The following is a 24,674-nucleotide window of genomic DNA, read 5'->3' on the forward strand; positions in this document are numbered from 1 at the left end:
GCTTGTGGCTTGTGGTTTTTGCCTTTAAAAGAAGCCTGTAAGCTGAGCTCTGGGCTGCTGCTGCTCTCTCTCTCTGAGTGAGGCAGGAGCCTGTCTGTGTAAACGATTAAATCCTCTTGCTTGTTGCATCTCCTGGTCTGAGGACTGAGTTATTGGGGTGTGACCTTCCGTGGACGTTGGGTACCCCAGACTGGGGTTGGGGGCCCAACAGTAGTACTCTAGGTCATGTCCCTTAAGGCACTGACCACACCCATGGGCTCTCTCTCTCCAGACCATACATGTCCCAGGGCCCCCTTATGCCATCCCCTAGGGTGACACCTTGCAGTTGAGTGCCGAGCCATGTTCACTGAAACTTGCCAATGTGAAATTTGGACGATGCAGTTTCCAAATAACAGGCTATGTCTTAACCCCGTTGTCAGTTGGTGACAGGGTCTAGTGCCAACACAGTGCTAGCCACACTCATCTAGGGTAGGGAGGAAGAAGGAAGTGTGACCACAGAGTGAAGCCTTTTGCTTGTTGGCAACACCTGTTACTGCTGGGAGTGGACACTTGATCTAGAACCTTTAGAGGGTTTGGTGCTATTCACATGAATGGCCACAAATGACCCCTTTTAGGTTTTGTATGCATTACTATTATTACTTTGAAGAATTTATTTATTTATTTATTTATTTATTTATTTATTTATTTATTTATTTATTTTTGGTCTTTTTGAGACAGGGTTTCCCTGTAGCCCCAGCTGGCCTGGAACTCACTGTGTAGAACAGGCAGGTCTTGAACTCACAGAGATCCACCCGCCTCTGCCTTCCAAGTGCTGGGACTACAGGCGTGCGCCACCACACCCAGCAAGAATTTATTTTTATTTCTATGTGTATGAGTATTTTTCCTGCATGTGTGTTAAGTATACCACGTGTATACAATACCCATGGAGGCCAAAAGCGGGTGTCAGATTCCCTGGAAGGGGGATTTTGGTGGTTGTTAGCCACCATGTGGTAAACCCAGGTCCTCTACAAGAGCAGCCCATGCTCTTAACTGCTGAGCAATCTCTCCAGTGCCTTGTCTGCATTATTAACAGGCTTTCTGGCACCTTGGAAGGTCTAGACAATCAGCTGAGCAGTCAGCCAAGCTCTGAAGCAGGTATGCCCATCTGTGATGTGGTTCTCTCCTCTCCTTCTGCCCCCTCTGTGTATGTCTCTGTGTCTGTCTTTCTCTCTCTTTCCTCCCTGCCTCTGATTCCCTCTCTGTCTGGCCTTAATACAACCCCTCCCTTGGGCAGGTGAAGGTAGATGAAGGGCCCATAGCTTATTTATTATTTATTATTTATTTATTTATTTATTTATTTATTTATTTATTCTTTTGAGACAGGGTCTTGGTTTGTAGCCCAGGCTGGTCTCTAATTTGTTATGTTCCTCTCCTGCTTCTGCCTCTCAAGTGCTGCAATTACAGGTATACCTCATCATGCCTTGCTCACTTTCTTTCCTCTGGTCTCACTGCTATTCTGGTGACCTTGGGTTCAGAGCTCTGTCCCTTGTACACCCCTAATCCTTCTCCTAAGAACCGTTCTTCCTTACCCTCCCTACCTGAGGAACCTCTGGGGTTCTCTCTACCAAGGTGTAGGGCGGGCCCTTCCTCCACTTCTTCCTTGTTTTGCCTCCCTCTTTTGAGACAGGTCTCACTATGTATTCCTGACAGGCCTGGAAGTTGTTATGTGGACCAGGCTGGCCTTGAACTCACAGAGATCTCCCTGCCTCTGCCTCCCAAGTGCTGGAATCAGAGGTGTACAACACAATACCTGGCACAGTATTTTTTTTTTAAGACAAAGTTTCACATTATAGCTCAAGCTGGCCTTGAACTCATGGCAGTTCTCCTCCCTCAGCCTCTCGAGTGCAGGGATTATAGGTATATTCTACTGAGCTTAGCTTTCCTTCCCCTCCTTTTTTTTTGGTGTCTTTCTTTTTGAGACAGGGTCTCCCAGTAGCCCCAGCTGGCCTGGATTGCTATTTAGACCAGCAGGCTAGCCTTGATTCACAGAGCACCTGTTTCTGCCTCCCAAGTTTTTATATCCCACATCCAGTATGTTGGGAAACCCTGCTGCTCTGTGGATGATACTTTCCCTTAGGCTCTGGCCCTCCCTACTCCCCAGCTCTTGGGGCTGTGTGACTGGAGCTGCAGGCCTCCAGTGCCTTCTCAGTGCACTTCGGTTAAGTGAATAAGTAACTGTGGATGTTACCTGAATCCCATCAGTAGGCCTGTACACAGAGCTGAGGGATGCTGTGGGGCGAGTGCTCTGCTCCAAATCCTCCCCCAAGTTAGTGGCCTGGGCTTTCCTTAAGTGGCATCAGACCAGGACGGGATCAGAGGTTCCAGTGGGTACTTAGGGTGTTCAGATGCTGCTCTCTGATGCCCTTCATCCTGCCAGGAGCACTTATTAAGCACTATCTGCAGACCTCATTCTAGGTTGCTGAGGAAACCAGAGGACAGTTCTGCCTTGGGTTCCAAGTGGGAGTAAGGGTGGGAGGGTGAGCAAGGAGACACTCAGGAAGGGGGATGGGTAGAGTGAGGTGAGCCAACATCCAGCCTTGGAGGTCTTTAAAGGCCCTGACTTGGAGGAGCTTCGAGGGTCTGAGGTCCAGGAGGTGGGTGGTGCTCGTCAGTGGGAGGAGGAGGCCTTCCTCTGACCTCTCATGGAAAATGTAGGCCATTTCCAGCACAGAATAACTCCTGAGTTCTCCAGGTTTCTTCCTGCTCCCTTCTCCTTCACTACTGAGACCCAGCAGTCCTTGACCAGCACAGACCTCTGAACCTGCTTCTCTGCTCCCCAGATTCCCTGGGCCCTTCCTGCCCTGATTCTGGATCCCTGGGCCCTTCTGGCTGACCTCTTCTTGATTCTGGATCCCTGGGCTCTCCCAGATACCCTGTTCTACTGTTGTCTTCCACTCTGCATTCTCTGTGTAGGGTGCCCCTTGGCCTCCCACCTCTCAAACGGAAATGGACTCAGCTTCAGAGCCCAACTGAGCAAAGGATGAAGTTGGGACAACAATCCCCAGGTCTGTCACCAGTCCATTCCTGTTTCCTCCAGGTGCCTGATAGGAAAGCTAGCTGGGTACCACACCCCATGAGCCCAAGGATTTGGGGCCCTCAGGACATGTGGACAGAGGGACCCAGACTTTAGGCACCTTAGAGCCTATAGCACAGGGTCAGAGGGCATGTGGTCAGGGCCCAACATGGAGGCGGGCGTGGCTCAGTTTCAGGACTGTCTTACAGCTGCAGTGACCAGAGCTTCAGAGGAAAGTCCAGCAGTACAGAGGCTTGAGAAAGGTTTCAGGGAGAGGCAAGGTGGCCTCCTTGTTGAGCCCATGAAAGCAGGATAGAATTCATCATAAGGGGACCACTGAGGGTGCTTTTCAAACACTGAGGCTCAGCTGTCCTCTCAAAGGTAGACACAAGTTATTCATCAGTTTGGGTGTCTGTAGCTGGGGTCCCGCTGACCAGTAGCACCAGTGCCACCTGCCACCTGGGTGTGAGTTAGGGATGAAGACCTCCTGGCCCAGACTTGAGTCTCTGGGAGCCTCATGCCCTGAGCCCAGGGTGGTGGGGTATTTAAGCCCTAGATTGAGCTGGCCTCTGCCAAGGGCCAGAATGGAACCAGTAGTGCATGTACTCTGCCTCAGGGCATAGCTGGGCCCCAGCATATCCAGCACAGAGCAGGGCAAGTGTGACACCTAGTGGCTAGAGGAACAGTCGCCCTGGCAACACAGGTAGGCTCTGCTTGTTGTGTGTATATGTGTGTATATGTGGTGGTAGGTGAGCTGCAGATGCTGAGGCAACTTCACTGGGACTCACCTCTGTCTTGTAAGAACATGGATGCTACCTATTGGAAACGTAGATCTGGTCCAGACCCCTGGCCTGGTCATACCAAACGTTCAAGGGCTTTCAGAAATGAGGGGTGAGATGGGGCCCCTCCTGCCACAGTCAGTCCTTACCAGGACTGGAGGACTGACACTCTGGGTATGGTGGGGGGTTTTCAGGCCATATATCAGATGGAGGTAGAATTTAGGCAGAGCTCCATGTCTTCTTGGAGCCTTGGCCTGTAACTCAGGACAGAACATTATCATCTTGCTGAGCTACCATCTTTCTGTAACTGTACAAGGAAAGCATGAGACAGAACCAGGTGTGGCACAGGCCCAGTCACTCTCTAAACAGGCTGGATGCTGTGACTCGATTCTGTCTCCAAAAAACATACTAGAGACCAGAACAGTGGCTTAAGAGGAGAGCCCAGCTCACATCCCCAGGGGTGGGTACCCAGTTAGATGTGAGGAATGGGGTTCCTGTGTACTCATCCCAGATCTGAAGCCTGAAGTCCTTGGAAACATCAGAGTACCCCAAACTGAAAGACTGTGTAGAAAATACCTGCACAGTTTTCTTCAAAACTATTCAGTTGGGCAGAGCACTGGGTCAAGTCCTGGATAGACAGAGAAGTTGGCAGGAAAGCTGAGGCTCCAACAACCCCTGCAGCCTGTCAGCAATGGGGCTAGCACTACTCCCTTCTGCGGATGCATCTTGAACCCTGGACGTTTTCCAGGGAGGACAAATGGGCAGAAGCTTCTTTGGGCTCCAAGAATGCAGAACCACACATGACCACGAGAGGGCAGAAGCACGCTGTGGCTAAGACCCAGGGGCTGGTCAGAGGGGGCTGAGACCCAGAGGCCAGCTGTAGCCCAGTTGTGACCTGCCCAGGAAGCAGCTGGAAGGTAGAGAAAGGTCCTCACAGCAAGACGACTTCTTCAGGAACATGTCTGAGGTGTGGTCTCTCCTCTCCTTTTGTTCCTTGCTTCTTTCCATCTCTTGTTCTTCCTTTGTCTCTGTTTGTCTCCTTCTCTATCTTTGTCGCCAACTCTGTCTCTCTATCCCTGTCTATCTCTCCATTTGTCTGTCTTTCTCTCTGTCTCTGTCTATTTGTCTTTCCCTTTGGCCTGGAGATGTCTGGGCTCACACCTCAGGTCTCCCTAGCTGGGAGGCCTCCAGGGGGTTCCTAAACTTTCTGTGCCTTAGTTTCTTCATCTCTCACAAGGAAAGCAGCAGCTGTGGCAGGCAGGGCTGCTATGGGTTTAGGTGAGCAGAAGCAAGGCCTGGAGGACCATGGTCTGGTACACATGCATTACATTGAGGTGAAGAACTTGTCTTCCGTGTGATCTGAGGCCATGCATGTGAGCCCTGGACGTGTGTCCCAGGTATTCTCTCAGCCCTTTCCAGATAACAGCTCTTCCTCATTCCTCATACAAGTGAGAAGAGGGGCTAGCCAGGCAGTGGTCCAGGCTTCACTGCAGTTCCACATAGCCCTCAGGGTCCCATTAGCTTTGTGACTTGGCAGAAAGACCCACTGAGGGATCTTCCTGAACCTCATAGTGTGAGAACCAGTTCAGGGTTGTGGTCTCCATAGCTCCGGAAACCCAAGTCTGGCTCCTGTCTTTAGAAGCTACCTATTTTTCTGGAGAGAGAATTTGAAATGTCCCTGAAAAATAGCCTAGGCCTAGGAGAGCAGCCTATACCTCAGGCCCAAGCCTGCCTAACATCTCAGGCCCTATCCTGAGCCCAGGCTGATACCCTAGACCTGCCCAACAGCCCTGTACAACCTGGGTTCTTAGGCACATGGTCCCCCTAGTCGGGTTGGAAGCTTCACCCATAGCAGTCAGCCAACGCCAGCATTGTGAGGCCTGTGGCCGCATTCCTTCTCTCTAGCTGCTGTAGATGGCCAAGGGGCAGCACTTTAATTTTATTTGTAATTAAAAGAAGGTGCCCTTTAAAGATCACTAGCTGCTTCAGCATCCAGGCAGCAAATTATCTTAAAGTAGGTTTTCTTTGTTCTGGGAAACTGGTTGATGGGCTGTGTGAATGCATGAGCACGTGCCAGCGCATGTGTGTGCACAGGGAGTGTTTAGGGGTTCTCAGTCCTGGTCACATAATATAGACATTCAAGTGCTTTACAAAGACACAAAGCCTAGAAATGGTGGCTCAGCTGGTCAGAGCATTTGCCTTCAATTGCTGTGATAAAAACGCTGTCCAAGCTGGGCATGGTGGCACACACCTTTACTCCCAGCACTCAGGAGGCAGAGGCAGGCAGATCTCTGTGAGTTCAAGGCCAGCCTGGTCTACATCGCGAGTTCCAGGCCAACTGGGACTACAGAGAGACCCTGTCTCAAAAAGACCAAACCAAACCAAATCAAACCAAACCAAACAGTGACCAAAACCAACTTGAGGAGGAAAGAATTTATTTGGCTTACAAGCACAGTCCATCAAGGGAAGCCAAGGCAGGAACTCAGGGCAGGAATCTGGAGCACAGACCATGGAGGATAGCTGCTTACTAACTTGTTCTTCTGGCCTGTGCTCAGTCTGCTTTCTTATACAACACCCCCTGCCCCGGGTGGTACCACCCACAGTGGGCTGGGCCCTCCTACATCACTCAGCAATCAAGAAAATGCCCCACAGACTTAGCCACAGTTCAGTCCAATGGAGGAAATTCCTCAATTGATATTCCTGCTACCCAGGTATGTCAAGTTGACAACTGAAGCTATTCAGCACAGAGGGGCTCTGACTCCCTGATAGGCAGAGGGACAAGGTCCTCAGATGCTTGGTGCAGGTGGGTCAGGCCTTGATGCAGAGTCTCCTTCCCAACCTTGGGATACTGGAGATGGGAAGGCCTTCCCTGCCTTGGCGTTCCCAGAAGGCTGCTGACCAAGCCAACACCTCCCTTCTGAGGCTGCATCCCAGGACCCAAGGTACAAGGACTGTGTTGAACCCCATTATTCAGGATGGGTGAGAAATCCTAACTCTGTCATCATAGGAGTGGCTTCTGTTATGGACTGAATTATGTCCCCTCAAAAGATACCTCAAAGCCTCACTCCTATCTCAGAATGTGGAAGTCTTTGGACAAGGGGTTGTTGCAGATAGAATTTAGGATGAGGTCAGGGTAAATTAGGGAGGCCTAAGTTAATGGCTATAGAAATTTGCTTCAACTAGCATACAAGGCACCACGTGAAGAGAAAGGTACAGTTGGGATGTTTCTACAAGCCAAGGAACTACAGAGTAAGCCTGTGATCTCCATCCTGACCCTGGAGATCCCTGGCATTGTTGAGGCTGACTGCACAATGGTGCAGTCACAAGATCCAAGCACTTCCACGAACACAGGAGGACCAAGCTGTGAGTCTTATTCTTGTCTCTTTCCTCACTGTTTCAATAGGGAACCATGATTATAGTTTGATTGCATTTCCAGAGTTCCTTTATGCAACTCTTAAACATATAGTTCCAGGTTGCCCAACATGTCCCCCAAAGAAAGCAGTGAATGTGCTGTCCTGTCCTTCACTCCATAATGTTCTTGTATGCACATCTGTCAGCAGAGGGTCCCAGCACTGGCCACTGCTGTCACACATATCCCACACTTCCATCCGCAGAGCTACACCGCTCCCTCCTACCTTGGTGGTTGCCTTTTTACCACTTTGCTTCCCTGGGGTGACCCTTGTGCCCCCTTCTTCTGCCCCCAGGACAGCTCTTCCCTCTTCTCACCCTTACCAGTAAGGGGACACTAACATCCAGTGCACTCCCCAGCTGTCCAGTCCAGGCTGTTTGCTCTGCGTCCTGCTCCTTCTCAGCCCTGCCCGGCTAGAACTAGATACATTCATCACAGCCTGGCCTTTCAGCTCTAATGCGTTTCACCTCTGCAATGATTCTTCATAAAGCCTTGGTCCTTTCAAGGCAATTCTCTCACTTCTTCTTTAGTGCTGGTCCATGGAGGCAGTCTTCATCATTCCTTTGACATTAGTGGCTCTGCAGAGGAAGGAAAAGTTAGAAATGTCCCCGACACCTGAGGACAAATGTGATTTCTAGAGCAGGGAGGTGACCTTATTTCTCATGGGCAGGGAGCACTGTTTGGAATGTGTGAGGCTGTGAGTGAGCAGTAGCTTGATGCCTTCAGACCCTGCCTGTTGCATGCTGTGCTGGCCCTGGCTCACTGCTCTGCAACCCTGATCTCAGGCTCTGAAGGTCATGGACCTGACTACTCTCCACCCAGGGCCCCTTTGAGAGTAGCCCTACCATCCTCTTGGGACTCAACCTGAAGAGCCAGGGACAGGCATCTCTCCAGAGAATCCTATTCCAAGTCCTCTTCCAGATTCCATGCCCCATGCCCTTCTGGGCTCTGTACCTGCTACAACTTGTCCATCACCCTGGTGCTGCTGGCTTCCTTTGGCTTTCTCCCCAAACTATAAAATCTTTTAGAGTAAGGGGTGAGTGGGGTCCTTCATCAGGGAGCAGTCCTCACTTGGTGTTAGGCATGCTGGGTCTATCATCTGGAACTGAGGAACAAATCTGGAACAAATCATGATTTGGAGACCCCAAACCAACCACATTTCTCATTTGCAGTGTCTATGGTCAGAGGTCAGGTGTAAATGGATCCTCTGTTAGGGGTCCTGCAGGCGCGAACTGAAGTGATGCCTGGGGCCCAATTAGAGTTGCAAAGTCACCTTCTTAGCTTATGGGGTGAGCAGAATTCAGGGCTTTTCAGCTGCAGCGCCAAGCTGTACTCTGTCACCCAGGCTGTCCTCAGTTCTTGCTCTCAGCTTAGTGTCATATGTGTCATCTCTGCAAGGAAGGCCAGTAGGAGAATCTCCACAGTCTCAGGGAATGTGATCTCCAGAGAGCTGTCACATTGTCCTTGTCACTATGAGTGAGTCTCATCAAGGGCACAATGTCCCAACCATGTCTACAGTCCCTGCCCTTAGCTGAATCAGGAGCCCCCTCCCATCCAGGGCCCTCAGTGGGAGGGATGGTGGTTGTCATTTTGCTGTTCTGAGGCATCAGAAGCTTAGGTGGGATGTGACTGGACTTCCCAGGAGTTCTCCTCAGCCCACGAGATGGCAGCTGCATGCTCAAGACTCAGGGAGCCCAAGAACTACAGCATCCTTCCTGCTTCTTCACACCTTTAAGCTATGCATGCTGTGAAAAGCCCCCATCTGTTTCTGTTCAGTGCTTTCTGGAGGCCCTGGGACAGTACTATGACCTGGAGCAGAGAAGCCCAGCCAGCAGGACCTGCAGTGACAAGAGGATGTAGCTGCTTCCTGTTTCTTCCTCAAATTCAGATTCTTCCATCATCACCCAATCAACTGATCTCAGGGTACGGGGGCACAGTCCGGTGAGGCCATTGGTCCTCTGAGGATCCACCTCTCCACCTTGTGCAGCCTGGTATAGGGTAGTGGGTCCTATAGGAGACCCCGCCATTGTTCACGACCTCATGGCTAGACCCCAGAGGTGGGTGTGAAGCGTTTCCCCGGACTTTGGGGCCCCAAGGCTTTGCGGCTATCACCCCAGTGGTCAGCTCTGCTAGGAATGACAGATGCTTTGGTCAGTCTTTCCACCACTGTACTTGGCCAACCCTTGGTGTTCTAGCTACTTTCAATTGTTGTGATAAAAACATTGACCAAAACAAATGTGGAGAGGAAAGGCTTATTTTATTTTAAATCTTCCAGGTCACAGTTTGTTACTGTGTGAAGTCAGGGCAGGAACTCAGGGCAGGAACCAGGAGGCAGGAGCTAAAGCACAGACCATGGAGGAACACTGCTTATTGGCTTACTGGCTTACTGGCTTGTTCCTCTTGCCATGCTCAGTCTGCTTTCTTATATAACCCAAGACCACTATCCAGGGATGGCACTGCCCACAGTGGGCTGGGCATTTCCTCATCACTCAACAATCAAGGAAATGCCCCTTAGACATGGCCACAGGACAAGTCAATGGAGGAAATACCTCAGTGAGGTTCCCTCTACACAAGTGTGTCAAGTTGACAACTAAAGCTATCCAGCAAAATCCCAGTGGATATCTGGGTGGGTGGCCAATGGTGCTGTCTCTGGCCTTGAGAAACCTGGATCTTGAGCTCCACCCTGGCTAGCATCAGATCTACTGCTGGTCTTAAATGTGTCAAATATCAGCATGCCTTTAATCCCAGCACTTGGGAGGCAGAGGCAGGAGAATCTCTGTGAGTTCAAGGCCAGCCTGGTCGACGTAGCTACTTCCAGGCCAGCTGGGGCAACAGGGAGACCCTGTCTCAAAAAAAGACCCCCCAAAACATTGTCAAATACCTATCAATTTCCAAATCATAGTTTTCCCTGTTGTATTTTGGGGCCAAGAAGTTTTGCTTTCCAGCATTAAAAAGAAAATTCTGTGCGTGACTGTATTGCCTGCTTGTATGTAAGTACAACCATATCATGCAGTGCCTTGGAGGTCAGAGGCACTGGATCCCTTGGAACTGGAGTTACAGATAGTTGTTAGCTGCCATGTGGGTGCTGGGATTTGAACCCAGGTCTTCTGCAAGAGCAGCCAGTGCTCTTAGCCACTGAGCCATCTATCCAGCTCCAACTTTCCAGTCATTTTTATTTTATTTATTTCTTAATTTTTCTCTTTTTGAGACAGCATCTCCTTATAGCTCCAGCTGACCTGGAACTAGCTATGTAGACTAGGATGGTGTTGAATTCACAGAGATCTGCCTCCCTCTGCCTCCTAGATGCTGGGATTAAAGGCATGTGCCACCACACCTGGCTTCTACTCATTTTTAATAGCTGTATCTCTTAGCTGGGAAGATCAGGGGCTTTGCTGATTGTAAGTTTGCAGCTCTTATCCCTAGGATGCCAAAAAGTAGCTGTCTAGCCATGGCAACATGCTGGTGGCCTCCTTGGGAAATCTCCTCTCTCCCCTCACAGCTTTTGCCCTCTGCCCATAAGCCTGCCTTCCAGTAGCTCCATTCTTTGCCAACACACCTCCCATGACTCAGTCTCACCCCTGTTAACTTGGCTGATTTCATCTTTGAGTATGTCAGCGATCAGATCCCAGCCTCTGGCTCCATGTTTTCTAGGTCTGGACTTCACATCCTACTCTGTGGTAGGGGTTCACTGATGTCTGTGATGCTGAGGGTTCACAGATGTCCAGCCCTAGCTGGAGAGCTACTATTCCAGGTGGATATTGCCTCTGCCCAGGGGCTGCAGAAAAGAGGCTTGGCCTTGTTCCTGTGTGGATAGAATCTGGGCCTGCCTGAAAATTCACCCTGCTCCCACCTGAGAATGTAGAATGATCTCCTGTATACACCAAGTGCATCCCAGTGTGCAGAACAAAGCAGTAAATCTTGTTTTAAAAGTAATTACATTTAATCTACTGCTGGGCAAGAGATCAAACACACAAACAAATCTCCTGTAATCTCCCTCAAATGTAGAGCAGACCCCAGTATGCTCAGCATGGGGGTCCTGCAGCCAGTTCTGAGTTCCCTGATCTGCCCTGCAGGAGGTAGTATGGCTGCAAGGCAGACAAAAAGCTAGGGCTCAGACCACACAGCTTGGACTGTAAGTGGGTGCAGACTAGAAAATCTCTCTGATTTTGGGTCCCACCTGGGCAGCTGGGCAGAGGGATCCACTCTTCCCAGCTGTCTGTTCCCTCCCTTGCTGGGCAGATTTCTTCTTCTTCTTCTTCTTCTTCTTCTTCTTCTTCTTCTTCTTCTTTATTATTATTATTATTATTATTATTATTATTATTATTTACCACTTACACCCAAAAGCAAGCTGTATGAGAGAAGAGCTTGACTGCATGGAAGAGCTCTGCTGTCCCAGGATGGAGAAAAGTAACACATAGTGTTGCCCAGAAAAAATCTGCTGGATGGATGGACAGAAGGTGGATACATGAATGGTTGGTGTATGGTGGGTGGACAGGTGGATGACAGGTAGATGGATGGTAGGTGGGTGGATGATGGATGGTGGTAGATGGATGATATATATGGTAGGTGGGTGAATGGGTGGTGGATGGATGGATGAGTGGATGAATAGTGGATAGATGGATGAATGGATAGATGGTAGATGGATAGATGATGGATGGATAGATGATGGACGAATGGATGGTAGATGGACAGAAGGATGGTGGATGGATGGATGAGTTATTCACAGGTTGATGTTACACACACTCATGTGTTTCCTAGAGCTGTTTAAGAAGTGAAGTCATTGTTGGGACCAGTTTAGACTATGGGGAGATCCTGAAGGTTCAGCACAGGGCACAGAAGCTGGACATGGTTAGGGGCCACAGGAGAAAGTGGACATGATGACATTTCCCACATGGCCATGATTTGTGCCAGCACTAGTCTGATGCCACTAGCCACAAGGAGGGTCATTGTAGAGACCCTTCCACCTATCCTACCCAAGCAGGTTGACTTTGCTATGGGCCCAGAACAGTGCAAAAGAACCCAGGGTGCCATACTGAGGCCTGTACAACACTGAGGAGCCCCACAATTAAGAGTCACAGTGTACATAGTTGCATATAACCAAGCTGGAGTGGTCATGTGGCCTGACTCCATTATAACAGAGGAGAAGCTTTGCCCCAGAACTTCCCAACAGTGCTCCAAGGCCACCCGGTAAGTTTATGGACAGGTCAGTCCTGAAACTTCATTAGATAATATGCAGGGACGGGAGTGGTCACAGGAGCAGTTGGTATCCAAGGTGGGACTTGGGCTCTGCAGGGTGACAGTGGAGGCCAATAGATACTCAGCATCACCCAGGAGTTGCTGACATGGGCATGGGTGATATGCTTGCCATTGTAAGTCCAGAGGCATAAAATGAGAGTGGAGTTTGGGCCATTGGCCAGGCAGTTCCCAGGCAGAGTTGGTTCCTGAATGCCTGCTTTGGTCAGAGTCCACCAGCATGTCCCTCAGTGTGGGCCTTTGGATAAGATGACAGGGCTAGCAGGGCTAGCTCTTCACCTTACCCCAGCGTAACTTGCTCCTCACCCCACCCCAGTGTATCATAGCTAGCTCTGCACCTCATCCTAGCATGCCATGGGATAGCTTTGCACCACATCTCACCATGTCATAGGCTGTACCTGCCATGATTGAGCTGTGTTCCACACCCAACTCCTCATTCCTTCTGCGACTTCCTCCTGCAGCCCCTCCCACTGTTCTTAAATATGGTCCTGTTGTGATCCCAGCCTGGGCTATGTGCTGGGCTCACATCCCCTCAATGTAATAGGGGGTCCTGTCTGGTCTGGGAAAGGCACCCCACATTGTTCCCATGGGGTGTACAGGAGACATGTTGTTCTGCTAATCTTAGTCCTGTCTCAGGTCCCAGGAGCTGCTACAGTCACACAGAATGCTGACCATGGTCACTAGCCTAGTGGCCCTCAGGTCACCTCTGGTCCTGTTCGGAGTTGCCCAGAATGCAGTGTTACTCTGTCCTCAACATTGTAATGATGCCCCATTTTTTATTTGTCTTCAATGGGTGGCATCCTTTTCCACAACTGAAGAAATGCTGCTAAGCTAGAACCCATCTCATGAGACACAAGATAGAGATAAGCCCACAGCCACTGACCAGTGAAGGAGGCAGCAGGCCCTGGAGCAGCCTGCAGACCCTGATGGGTAAAGTTCAGACAATGATCCTGACAAGCAGACTGGCTTGCACTCATTCATTCATTCATTCATTCATTCATTTGTGGTGTGTGTGTGTGTGTGTGTGTGTGTGTGTGTGTGTAAGGCAGAGGTCAATGTTGGGTGTCATCCCCAGTAGCTCTCCATCTTATTTTTTTTTATCTTTTTGAAGCAGGGTCTCCCTGTAACCCCAGCTGTCCTGGAACTCACTATGTAGACCAGGCTGGCCTTGAACTCACAGAGATCCACCTGCCTCTGCCTCCCCAGTGCTGGGACTACAGGCTTGCACCACCACACCTGGCGTCTCCATCTTATTTTTGTGACAAGATTTCTCACTGAACCTGGACCTCACTGATTTTGCTAGACTGGCTGACCAGCAAACTCCAGGGATCCTCAATTCTACCTCTCCAATGTTGGAATTATAGGCATGCATCACCACATCTGGCTTCTTATGTGGGTTCTGGGGATCTTAATTCAGGTCCTGGGGATCTGAAATCAGGCCCTCATGCTTGTGTGGCAAACACTTTACATACTGAGTTATCTTCCCAGCCCCAGACTAGTTTTTAGTTGGCTTGCCATGCACCTAATTACATGTACTCTGAGGAGACTTCTTCCACTGTCCAACTCTATACTACCTTAAATAAAGACTTGAATGCTCTTACACACCCTGGAGGTGACCAGCTCAATTCTAAATCTTTTCCCAGATTGTATTTTCCTCCTCATTCTCAGTGTGCTGGTTTGTATCATATCTCAGGATCACAGTGTGGCTGCCACAGCTCCAAGGGTTACACTTCTCATGCAATGATATTTAAGGAAGGAGGAGACCAAGTGGAAAAGGGAGTTTCCTTCTACTAGGGTAAATGTTTATTTATTTTTTTTTTGTAGAATTCTCTACCAAACATCCTTTTCCCCAAGATTTTTATTTTATTTATTATTTTCATTTTATGTGTATGTGTGTAATGCCTGCATGTAGGTAAGTGCACCCCTGTTGTGCAGTGCCCACAGAGGACAGAAGAGGCTGTTGGATCCCCTGGAACTGGAGTTACAGACAGTTGTTAGCTGCCATGTGGGTGGTGGGATTCAAACCCAGGTCTTCTGCAAGACAAGTCAGTGTTCTTAATTGCTGAGGCATCTCTCCAGCCCCCTCCCCCAGATTTTTAAAGTTGTGTGTGTGTGTGTGTGTGTGCGCGTGTGTGTGTGTGTGTGTGTGTGTGTGTGTGTATCCGTGCACGCATGCATGTGTTCAGGCGTATGAGTCCAGTGCCTGTGGAGGGTAGAAGAGGGCATTGGACACCCAAGAGCTGACATTACAGGTGGTTGTGAGCTGCCCATGTGGGTGCTGGGAACTCTCTGGAAGAGCAAGCAAGTGCTCTTAATTGCTGAGTCATTTCTCCAGTTCCACACTTCCTTTTAAGTTTGATTGAGTGTAACTGAAATAGTGAATGCACACCAGTAGCAAAGGATTCTTGTTTTGGTAATTGACTTAGATAAACTGGTATATTCCAGGCTGCCCTGGACAAAACTGAGGCTCCGTTTTCAAGGAAGGAGGCAATGTCACCCCACAAAATGTTGTTAACTTGTCACTACAGGACAGGGGAGCTACCTGTCAGCAGTGCCTTCCCCAGGTGCCGGGTGCCCCCCATGCCCAGTTGTCCTGTGCTTTCCTCCTGAGTTTCCTCTTCCCTCCTCCTGGTCATCATCATCTCTGCTGTGACTAGCATGTCTGTCCTCAGCCCTGCATCCCTGTGATTACGACTCCACAGTGGGGGTTGGAGGGGCTGGCTCTACTTCCTGTCTGTCTTTGCCTGTTTCTGCCGTTAGCACTTTCTCTGTCTCTCTGTGTCTGGCTGACTTTCCTTTCTCTCACTGTGCTTGTCTGTCTCTTCTTTTTGTCATTGCCGCAGTCTTGGCTCTTTTTGCTTCTTGCATGGTTTTATTTTGGTAGATCTACAAGAAATGTGTCTCCCTTGCTTTCCCAAGGCTCCGTGTCCAACACCATTATCTTGTGGTTAGGATTTCAACATAAGCATTTTGGGGACACTAGCACTCAGTCCATAACAACTGGGTAGGGCTGTGTCATATACCTGTAAAACCAGCACTTGGGTGACTGAGGAGAAAAATTGTTTTAGTCCATCTTAAGCTACAGGGTGAGATCCTGTCTCAGCAAACCAAAACCCAAACAAAAGAAAACAAACCTTTTTTTTGAGACAGGGTTTTATTATATAGCCCTGGCTATCCTGGAACTCACTATGTATATGAGGCTGACTTTGAATTCACAGAAATCTACCTGCCCCTGCCTCCTGAGTGTTGAGATTAAAGGCATGCACCACCACACCTGGCCAAAAAAAATTTTTTCTTTTGAGAACGGTCTCACGTAACGCAGGCTGACTTGAGCTTGCTCTGTAGCCAAGTCTGCTCTTGAACTCTTGATCCTCCTGTCTCTATCTCCCAAGTGCTGAGATTCTTAGTGTGCACCATCAGGCCTGGCTTCATTTCATCTTCAAAACGTTACACAGCCCTAACCCTGGGAAGGAGGCCATATCTGAAGCTGGGTCTTTGAAGATATACTCAGGTTGCTCTCTAAGTGATGGATGTGAGAACATCCCGGATCACCCAGGAGGGGCCTGGACAGGACAAGTGTTCTAGAAGAGACAGAAAAGAAGGAAGGCAGCCAGGTGACAAAGGAGGCAGAGACTGGGACTATGTGTCTAATAAGCCTGGGAGGGTCAAGGACTGCCAACTACACAAGCAGCTGGAGAAGGCAGATGGACCCTTCCAAGAGACCCAAGGAAGCACCTGTCACTCTTTGATTCAGACTTTCTTGTCCCAGGCTGCTAGGGGTCAAACTTTTAACCAGGGTATCCCAGGGCGCAACCAGAAAGAACTGTACCCCAGCTACCAGGGGCACAAATACGATAGGGGGCTGCATCTGACCCAGTGGATACTGTTTAGCCCCTATACTGTAGCTCACCAAACCAAAACCCACCAAGACCCTGAGTTCCAGAGGTAAATCATCGATAACTTCAAGACCTATGGCTACACAGAAGACATGTTTGGCTATGCCTGCTCAGCAGGTCTGAATGTCTGTAAATCCTCATGTCCTTTTATTTATTTATCCATCCATTTACTTCATTTGGATCACAATGTGCCATCATTTTCTGCTAGATACAGTCTTAATGAAACCAAATAGGTCCCTAGAGAAGGGTGTATATGAACTCAAGGCCAAGCCCAGTGCTGCTACGTTTTGGTGCCTCCTGACTCATGCCCTGTGGACGTCCCTGAGGTCCCCTCTGAGCAACTCTCCTCACAGCTCCAGCACCTGTGGGAAAAATCCCCAGGTAGTATTGCTGTCTTATGGACAATTCATTCTTCAGAGAGCCATGGCCATTCCGCCTCTTGGCATAAGCAGCCACTGGTGGTACTGGCTTCATCTCTCCAAGGCTTCTTCCCCTTTCCAGGGTTGCCTGTTCCTGTCACCTGGGACTGGTTCAGGCTGTGGTCCCTGCAGTGCCTCCCCTGTGTCTCCCTGGATTTTTCTGCTGGAAGTCTGCAGCTGAGCGCGTTCACTGCTACGTTCACTGCGTGTTCTGCTGCTGGGTGTCTTTACCACTTAGTTGGGCTCTGGTTCTTGCTCCTGGACCCCCATGCAGCCAAGAAGTTTCTAGTGCTGGACTGTGAATGGATGTCATTCATACCAGGAATCCTGAATGAGGACTACCATTCAGCTATGGTGGTCAACCAAGTGAGTAGAAAACCTACAAATTGGGAGCTCAGAGACTCAGGGCTCCTAGACTGGGAGAGCAGTCTAGCCTCAGGGTTGACACCCTACCCTAGACTCAGCTTTGAAGAAGCCACCAACACTTGTGAATGTTGCAGCCTCAGGACGAGACAATAGACATGCCATAGACCCTTCCTGCCCTCACAACAGCCATTGGTGGTTGCCATTGCACTTTGAGGATACTCTGAGCTGGCTTCAGAGGCTCCATGGAGAAGTGCCCAGCAATGCACCTAGGGCCTATCACAGCCTTCCCTCATCCTGTCAATCAACTCCATAAATCTATCTGCTATGCCTGAAGGGAGCTCCAAAGACCCACATGCCCAGCTGAATTTGGGGGACATCTGAACGCTGTCCTTAGAGGCAGATGACACTCTGAGATGGGGCTTCACAAGTGTACCTGAGTGTTGAGGGCAAGGAGGCAGCCTGGAAAGCAGGGCCAATTGGGCTGGTGTCCAGTAACACTGGAGTTGGACTGGGAAGAAGGTAAGAGCCTTTCCTGGATCTTCAGGTATGAGACCTGCCCCTCCAAGGAGGTCCCTCACACACTGCACACCTGTGATCTGTAGTGGCTTGGGGGTAAGAAGCCCTCTGGGTACAGAGGCCTCTGCTCTGTCTGCATCCAGGGTTCTGGCTGGCTGCTTCACTAGCTCTTAGCCCTCTGCACACCTGTCTAGCCTCCTCAGCATCTCCGGCCTTGGACACTACAAATCACAGACACGTTATCAGAGGTTGAGCTGCAGGCAAAAGCTGCAGTCTATTAAGATTTGAAGCGATTTAACACAACAAGACAAGCAGGGGAAGGAATTTAATTTAGCGATAAAAAAGTAATCAAATCTACTGTGGACACAGGGCAGTCACCCAAATCCTTGATTGTTTCCATACGTCAACACGCAGTCCATTATGAAACAATTAGTGTGGAGGCTGTTTTTCCAGAATCACCAGCAGGGCAAGTCCCTCCCCTCCAACTGCTCTGGAGCTGGTTGGATGTTATAAGGCCACCTGGGAATAGGCACAGACCTTGAAAACAATTTTGCATGCAAAACCACTGAGAGCATGGTCTTGATTTGGACTGTCTCTGTTGTCCTTTTTGGCAAAGTCAGACTTCTGGAAGTCTCATTTGCAGGCATTGTGTGGAGTCAATGCCTCTGTTGCCCGCCTCCTGCTGCTTCAGCAAACACACCCAAGCTTTTGTTTCTCATGTTCAGTTGTCTAATCTGTGGAGAGCTGGCAGCTTCCGTAGCATTTCCATCTTCTTGGGAGCAGCTGTGGTCCTTCCGGCCTGAGCTCTAGGTGGAGTGGAAGGAGTCCTGTGGGGGGGTGTGAGGACAGAAGGAGCTCCTCACTCATGCCCCTCCCCCACCCCCCAGCAGCCAAGGCCATCCTTTCTTTACTGAAATTCCTCCAGTAGCTTCCTCTACACCCAAAACTCAGCCCACATTCTCCAGGTCTTGGCTCATTTACCCTGTGACTTCCTCTCCTTTCTGGGCCTACTAGTTGTAGCTGGGACTTCCTGCTTCATCACTCAAGCTAAACACTTTGCACACATTTCCCTTCTGCCTGGAACTTACCTTATGCCTTCACATTAAGATGTGAAATGACTCAACTCTTCCTAAGGGTATTTGGCTAAGCATAGAGCACCACTAAATACCATTAAAGTGCCATTAATGTGAAGGCCTGTATTGTAACTACCAATTTTTTTTTGGAGGTGGAGACTTAGGTTTATTTCTTTGGTTATTCAAGACATCTCATTATATAGGCCCAATACTCTCGCCTCTGAGTGCTGAGATTGATTATAGGTATGTGGCTGAGGATGACTTTGAACTCCTGATGCTTCTGCTTCAAGTCTTCCAAGTCTTTAAGTGTGTGATCAGAAGACCACAGTCTTCTAATTTCTTCCAGTATTTTAATATTTTTTAGACAAGGTCTCTGCCCACTCTGATCTTGAACTCACAATACCTTGAAGTCTAGATCCTTCAGCCTCATGCCCAGCCTGAACAATGTTTTCCAGCGCTTAAAACTAGAGACGTCAATGACAATACTTGTTTTGTTTTTTTTTTTGTTTTTTTTTTGGAGGGGGTGCTCTTTGAGACAGGGTCTCCCTGTAGCCCCAGCTGGCCTGGAACTCCCTAAGTAGACCTGGCTGGCCTTGAACTCACAGCAGTCAATCCTCCCGCCTCTGCCTTGGGAGTGCCTGGGAACTGTTGGAGACTGATTACTACTGGGTGAGGGAGAGTAGACTTACTTACGATCTCTAGATAGGCTGTCTAGACTCCAGTAGATGAATTTGAAGCAAAGGACATCTGGGTACAAATGTTTGACTAGATAGAATATATAAGGTCTGGTGCAGATGGGTGGGGCATGGATTGGGGAAGGGGTTCTAAATTTGATTAAGAATTGTATGAAATATATAAATGCTCAAAAAATTTAAAAATATTTTATTTATTTTTATTTTATGTGTATGAGTGTATTGCCTGCATATATGTAAGTGCACCTGTGTCGTGCAATGCCTGAGGAGGTCATAAGAGAGCCCCTGGATCTGCAATTACAAATGTTGTTAGCTACCATGTGGGTGCTGGGATTTGAACCTGGGTCCTCTGCAAGAGCAGCCATATCTTCAGCCCCTGAATCCTTCTTATAGACACAGTGATGTTAGCTTGAAGCTCACAGGAACCCAGGAAGACCTCATCTGAACTAGTTCCATCTGCAGTAATCTGTTTCCCAATAAGGCATTGTGAGCTGCTCTGAGTGCTTCAACATGAGCCCTAGGGAACACAACTACCTTATAGGCGACTCAGGAAGCTCTGCTTCCTGTTCTTTACCAGTCAGAGAAGACACTGGGGCACAAGACCCTGATTTAGGCCATTCTAGCCAGTAGTCACTCAGAAGTACCTTAAAGTAAACATTCTCATGTAAGGTCTTGAACACCCAGGAGACATAGAAACTGAATACAACCCATCATCACCCAAAGCTTACAGCCCCCAAATAACCATGAACCATTTCCCTCTCACATAAGTTGTATGACCAGAGCTTCAGGAGGGAGACAATGGGTGGTCCCTCCATGAGCTGCAGTCAGGATGTGGCTGGAGTGCTGCTGCTTGGTTGGGTGGCCATGGCTCTTCATAGGGCTGCTGGAAGGACACCACCTCCTTACCATGTGGGCATCTCCATGGAGTTAAGTGTTGCTTCCCTTGATGCTTAGCCAGGTACCCTGTAATGGAACTGGTCAGAGGTACCAGCACCTGCTTCTCCCCAGAGCAGCACCAAGATGATCATGCCTGTGCTCCTTAAAACCGTTGAAGTTTCCCAACACTCTTGGAGTGAGCTACATTCCTCACACCAAATCAGATGTCACTCATGCTAGTCCTGCAGAACTAGTGTGATCCTTAGGGTCTCCCAGCAGGCTTGAGCCCTAGGAAGAGTCATTGCTGAAGCTTGGATCCAAAGGCTGTTGGGGACTTTTTATGGAAGGCTGTGTCCTCAAGCCAGGGCCATGGCCCTCGAGTGGGGCCAGAGAGAGCACTTGGCTTCCTATCAGGAATGTGAATTGCTGGGGTCTTCTAAGTTTGGTCCTTAGGCAGGCAGGCAGAGTGCACTCAGAATGCCTAGCACCCCACAGCACTGGGAGACAAGGTTAAGCTCAGAAGTTTTGCTGACAGTTGCTCCTTAAGTCAGGGTGCTGGGCTTACTTAGGCCAGGGTGGTGTGCTCAGATCACAAAGGATGCCTTTGCTATCCCCAACAGTGGTGGCCTCTCCCCCAGGATGGCACCTACACTAGAGATGGCTCTTCCTCCATCAGTCCTGCAGTGCAGCCTTCAGAGAGCTGCTGTGGGAGTCTGTAGAATCTATGGCTCTGGTTTTAATTGAATGTGGAAATGTATTCCACCCAAGCAGCACTGTTATTATTTGGTGTTTGAATTTTGAGTAAAATAAAAATTAAAATTCCCAGCACAGGCTTGACTGCAATCATGAATCTCGCCCCGTTCTCCACATAGCGAGTCATGTATTCATGAAATAGTCACACTAATGGATTCAGAGCTGTAATTATATTGATAATTGGACACATACATTGTCTGCCTCTTCTGTGGGACTGGATCTAAATGTGGTCTGGGGGCTGGGGATGTAGCTCAGTTGGTAGAGGGCTTGCCTGGCATACCTTGGATTTGATTCCTAGCACCACATAAACCTGGCTTGGTGGCACATATAATCTGAGCATGTTAAAGGTAGAACAGAAGTTCAAGGCAGAGATGACATGGCTTAGGGGGTAAAGACATTTGCTACCAAGCCTGATGACCTGAGTTTGATCCCTGGGACCCACAATGGTAGAGAAAAACTGGCTCCAACAAGTTGTCCTCTGACCTCCACACAAGTACTGTGGCATGCATGTGCCGACCACCCAATAAATGAAAGTGATAAAAAAAAAAAAGAAGAAAAAAAAAAATGGCCGGGCGTGGTGGTGTACACCTTTAATCCCAGCACTTGGGAGGCAGAGGCAGGCAGATCTCTGTGAGTTCAAGGCCAGCCTGGTCTACATAGTGAGTTCCAGGACAGCTGGGGCTACAGGAAGACCCTGTCTCAAAAAAAAAAAAAAAAGAAAAAGGACCAAAAAAAATTAAGAAAAAGAAGTTCAAGGTCATCAGCAAGTTCTAGGCTAGCCTAGGCTACAGGGGACCCTCTCTCAAAAAGACAAAACAAACAAACAAACAAACAAAAACCCCAAAAAACAAAAACAGAGCAGGGGCTGGAGAGATGGCTCAGTGGGTAGGAGCACTGGCTGCTCTTGCAGAGGACCTGGGTTCAATTCCCAGCACCCACATGACCAATAATCATTGTGATTTCAGTTCCAGGGGATTCAACGCCCTCCTCTGGCCTCTGTAGGCACTGCAAGCACACAGTGCACTTATATTCATGCAGGCAAAACATTCATACACATAGAATAAAAATTAATTAATTAAAACAAAACCAAAAATGAAACAAAAGACAGTGGGGTGGCTCAAGTACTGCATGTGCAGATGCAGCCATAGGTGTGCATATGTGTTGCATAAGTGTATATATGCACAGATTATGCAAGAGCATGTGCACACATATGTATATGGGGATGCACATACAAATATAAGTATATGTTGTTGTTGGGTGTGCACATATCTGCACATATTGATCCCGAAGCACTCTCCCTCACCCACTGCATGGATGGGGCCTTGGCCTGGCTTCTTGCTGCTGCAGAGAGTGGAATCTGGGTGTGCTGAGCATCCAGGGCAGCCCTACTGGGAGCTTGAGGAGCTTTGGGCCATTTGGGACAGTGTGACTAGTAACTGCACGGCTGGAGTGACTGGGCTCTGGGTGTGCTGTGGGCTTCCTCAGAACAATGTGGGTCACTGTCTTTCTGGCTGGCTGCCCTTTATGGGTTTTCTCTTCCTACTTCCAATCATCAGGCTGTGCCCCAGCTGAGCAGCTCAGGGGTTGTGGAGATGGAGTGACCCTGACGGTTGCTGAGGCAACCAGCACTGCTCAGTTCCAGGTTGTAGGTGTCCAGGGCAGCTTCTACTCCACCCCTTAACTCTCCAAGTGACTCAGCCAATTTTGGCTCCATGGGCAGAAAGTGAGTGAGCCAGGCAGCACTGATGGAGAGACTCAGGCAGAGTGTGACAGGGCTACAGAAATGGTTCCCACCCTGGAAGTGGACCCAGGAGGTCATAGGTGATGTTGAAAGGATGGGCTGCAGGAAAGCTGAATGCCATCTTAGGGAACAGTTTGCAGGACACAAACTTCCTGCGTCTGAACCCCTAGAGAGGAGATAATCCACCCTTATTGTTCCTGGCCATCAGTTGGATTTTTTTGTTCCCGCTGAGAGTATGCTGGGACATCTGTGATTTCATGACCAGCTTATTATCTAACAAGGTGAGTGCCCGTCAGTCACCTGCCCAGCTGCTTGGTGAGGGTGATGCTGTCTCGGGGCATGAGTTGGGGAAATCTGAATTGCCCTCCCTCCACAGGAATGATTGGGCTGAGCATTCTCAGTGCTTCTGGGAGATGCTTTGGGGAACCACAAGGTCCCTGCTCAAAGTGGGTATTTCAGGCACTGGTATCTGGATTCCCCATGGGCTTGCAAGGCCCTCTTCTGGCTGAGCTGCTCTGCCCCAAAGGCATGGGGCTTCGTGTCACATTGTGTGTGGGGGGTATCTGGCAATGTTCTTACCCACAAGGGCCAAGGCTCTGTTCACAGCCTCTGCTTGCTATGTTTGCTGGGTGGCCAGCTGCTTTCATTACTGTTTTTTTCCCCCTCTGACTCTACAGTGACTTTAGGAATGTTACAAAAGGGCTGGAGAGATGGCGCAGTGGTTAAGAGCACTTACTACTCTTTCGAAGGACCTGAGTTCAGTTCCCAGAACCCACATAGGGCAATTTACAAGCACCTGAAATTCCAGCTTCAGGAAATCTAATGCCCTTTTCTGGCTTCTATAGGCACTGTACACACCCATACACAGAACACACATATACACTAACTAAAAATAAAATCATAAGAAAGAATGCTACAGAAAAAAATGTTCATAGCAGATGTTTAAAAATCAGGGCAGAGCTGGGCCTGGGGGTACACGCCTTTGATCCCAGCACTCAGGAGGCAGAGGCAGGCAGATCTCTGTGAGTTTGAGGCCAGCCTGGTCTACATAGCGAGTTCCAGGCCAGCTGGAGCTACAGGGAGACTCTGTCTCAAAAAGACCAAAAGCTCTGTTTCCCTGGGCCTGCACTACCAGCAGGCCTCTCTCTCCGGGGTAAGTCCATCACACCCTCTGTGACTTGACTCCCCCAGCCTCATTCACCTTCCCATCTCCCCCACCCCCATCCAGTCTCTCCTCCTAGCCTGGGTTCTGTCCCATTCCTTGTCTTGGCGCCCCAGACACCTGGGGAACCACCACTCCTTCCTGATCCTTTGCATCCAGACCAACTCAGTTCCTTCTCGGGTCCCCAGGAGCACTGCTTCTGGGCCTGGCCCTGCCCTCACCTCTCTCTGCTTCCCTGGGCCTGCACAACCTGCAGGCCTCTTTCCTAGATCTAGTAGGGGCTGACCGTTCCTCTTCCTGATCCTTCGCATCCAGACCAACCCAGCTCCTCAGTGCAGTTCCCAGGAGCCCTTGGGGCCCCTTCCTGCCCCCATCTTCCTTTGCATCTCTGGGTGGCTATTTAGCCACCAGCTGCCCTAGACCAGCACCTTTCCTGGGCCTGGCTCCCAGGCCAGTCCAACCCCCAAATTCCTGAGGCCAAAATCTTTCCTGGAGGGATCCAGACCTTAGGAGAAAGCCTGAGACCATCTGATCCTCATCTGACTTGGGCCTCTGTGGGAACTCCTGAAGACAAAAGCAATCTGGCCACTCCAACGTAAAATCAAGAGAGAGAACCGGAAGCTTAGACAAAATACCTTAGAAAGAACTTACCAGAACCATCCTCCAGTAAGTCTCTTATTAGCTTTT

Source organism: Nannospalax galili, unplaced genomic scaffold (genome assembly GCF_000622305.1).
Source record: "Nannospalax galili isolate Female #2095 unplaced genomic scaffold, S.galili_v1.0 scaffold566, whole genome shotgun sequence".
Taxonomy (NCBI): Eukaryota; Metazoa; Chordata; class Mammalia; order Rodentia; family Spalacidae; genus Nannospalax; species Nannospalax galili.